The following is a 3,161-nucleotide window of genomic DNA, read 5'->3' as shown; positions in this document are numbered from 1 at the left end:
CTGAGTCTGATGTGTGAGCCCGGCCTAGCCCCTGGCTACTAGGAGGACGGCAGCTATGCCCAGCAGGTACCAGGGGGAGGTGGTATCTATACTCTTGGGGAGTCTCATGGTTCCCCATCATATCCCAGACTGCAGGGCTGGCTGAGGCTCTCCTTGACTCCTGGGCAGGGTCTGGTGGGGTCAAAGCTTCCGTGAAGGAAGAACCCCATCTGGGGCAGGGCGGGTGACCGAGATAGAGGGGTCTACAGTCTCTTCAAGGGGGCCTGCTTTATCTGTAGTTTGCGTATTCTCACTTCTCCACTCATGTTCTATTTCTCTTGAAAGGGACTAGGAAAGGATGACGTAATTACAGGCAACTCTAGGCAGAGGGGGTCTCGAGGGCCATTTTCCATGGTCCTGTTCCTGGACTTAGGGTTTCTGTGTTGCCTTCCAAATCAGGGCATCCTAGGGCCGGCTCCTAAACTGTCTGCCTCCATGAAGGCCGCCTTATATGGTTCTTCCTGATTTGTACCTGGAGGTGAGCTTGGAGACTGTCTTATCTGGTCTCATGTTGCTAGTTGGGTCTGTAGGGCAGGGGGTTGATACTCCTCTTGACTGAGACCACCCTCGGCCTTAGCAGAAGGCCAGCCCCCCATGGAACAGAAGAGATAGGGTGGCAGCTATGCCTGGCAGATGAGAGGAAGGCCCTTCAGCCTTGAGGCCTTCAGAGGGATCATCCCTTTGGCCCTCTGCTTATCCTCCATAACCCAGTGACCCTTAGCATTTCCTCTCGTCTGGCACAGAGACCCCAACCTCCCCTCAAGGTCTTCATTGAGTGTTTAGAGAGAGACAGACTGATAGAATTCCAGGAGGACTCCTATCCCCTGCCTCTTTTTGGCCCTAAATAAAGCCATCCACAAAGTCCTTGTCCCTAAGGAGCCATGTTGGTCTTGTCTGTGCCGGGGGTAGTCATAGCTGCTATTCTTCGCTGTGGCTCCATTGTCCCTTCTTTCCCATTTCTGCCGGATGTGGGGATCACAGTCAGGTCAGCAGCCAGGTGCCATCATTTGGGAACATGTGAGCTTGGATGCTCTGGCCAGGTTTTCATAGCCACCCAGAATGGTCCTGACTTTTCCCGTTGGAGACCATGGAATGGGTCTCCATCTTGACCATCTCCGGGAGCAGGGTGGATGGGAAATCCACTTGAGGGTGGACTTCAAGCAGACACAGAGGGAAGTAGCCTTGGTCAGCACCACAGACCTCGACAGAGCCATGCCTCTGTTCCAGAGGCCTCTCTGTTCCAGGTTCAGGCCCCTGCAGGTTTTAGGGGTAGGTGAAGGCTCCCGGGAGAGGGGGGCCATGTGCCTGCAAGCCTGGGCACGCGCCCGCGGGAGGGGTGAGTACTGAACGTGCTTTGAGTCACTCACTGAGTCATGGCTCGGCCGCCACAGAACATTGTTATAATAACAGACATAGAGAAGAAAAACCTGGCACAAGAAGATAGGAAATTCTGTCTTCACTCCAAACCATGACCAAGAATGGAGATTCCAACACCAGCAAGAATTTGTGATCGCTTAACTTGGGTCATGACCACAATTTCAGCACAGAACATTTGTAATTCAGTTTGATCAATCTTTTCCTAATTTTTATTAAGACTGCAACGAAAGTGTGCCCTCATTATTACATTTTTCACAAACCTGTTAGCATACAAAGGGCCTTTGTTTCTCATTACCACCCGGGGCTCCTTAAGGCGTTTTATGGAGTGATGTGTTTTATTAAAAAGCGTTTTCACCAACTTAAAAGTTGGAATAATTGTCCAAATGGTTACATGACCCAGGAGTTCTATATTTTTATTAATTTTCTGATACTGAAATAATCATGTGCTAATTAAGATAACAGCTGAATTTATGCTGATGAATGTTGGAATTCTTAGAAGCCACCTGAAACCTTCCAAATGGTCAGGACCTGGATCCCACTGGCCAGTGCCAACAGGTGACTCTGGGCGGTGCTGGGGGATACAGGGAACCTAGCTGTGTTCTGCTTGGCACCAATGGCTGCTGATGCATGTGTTTCCTCCACCAGGTTCCCTAAGGATGGCACATTGAAGAGCAAATACACCCCAAACTACCTAGGTCAGCTGACTGGCGATGTTTTATGGATCTCTCTTTAAAAGTGTTCTGTCGGCCAGGCGCAGTGGCTCTCCCCTGTAATCCCAACACTTTGGGAGGCCGAGGCAGGCGGATCATCTGAGGTCAGGAGTTTGAGACCAGCCTGCCCAACATGGCAAAACCCCGTCTCTACTAAAAATACAAAAAATTAGCCGGGTGTGGTGGCGGGCGCCTCTCATCCCAGCTACTCAGGAGGCTGAGACAGGAGAATCGCTTGAACCCGGGAGGCGGAGGTTGCACTGAGTCGAGATCGCGCCACTGCACTCCAGCCTGGGTGACGAGCAAAACTCCATCTCAAAAAAAAAAAAAAAAGTGTTCTCTGTCTTAATTAAGGATGATGGTTTATCCAATTCCAAATGTTTACCAAAAATCTAAGATAAGGATATCACCATGATGTTTGAAAGAGAATTTATGCCCTGGTTGTGATGTTGGGGTTTTATTGATAAGAGTTTCAGTTATCTGGATGATATGTGCACGTGTAAGGAAACAGAATGGTTTGCCAGTTGTCCAGGTGGCCATGAAGAGAACCTCTGGAGGTCTAGGAATGTGAAGCTCAGATTTTGGAAACTTGGTCCGGTGTCCTGGGCCACAGGTAAGTGGCTGAAGCTGGTGGTTTGCTGCCATCTTCTGGCCATAGTGTGGAATTTATCAGAAGCAGCTACCAATGAGGGTGTCTGGAGCTCTATAAATTGCAAGCCTGGGCAAGATAGCCAGACCCCATCTTTACGAAAAATTTTTAAAAATTAGCTGGGCATGGTAGCACACATCTGTAGTCTCAGCTATTTAGGAGGTTGAGGTGGGAGGATTGCTGGACTCCAGGAGTTTGAGGCTGCAGTGAAAGATTATGCCACTCCACTCCAGACTGGGTGACAGTGAGACCCTGTCTCTTCAAAAAAAGAGAGAGAGAAATCACAACAGTGGAATTCAGTAGTGCTGGAGCTTAGTGAGTAATCTTACCCTGTCTTTAACGTGAATTCTGGTTTTAGGGTGAGCTATGTCTTAGGACATAGTTGA

This window comes from Pan paniscus, chromosome 2, assembly GCF_029289425.2.
Source record: "Pan paniscus chromosome 2, NHGRI_mPanPan1-v2.0_pri, whole genome shotgun sequence".
Taxonomy (NCBI): Eukaryota; Metazoa; Chordata; class Mammalia; order Primates; family Hominidae; genus Pan; species Pan paniscus.
The sequence above is the reverse complement of the archived record's forward strand: the minus strand, read 5'-3'. Positions refer to the sequence as shown.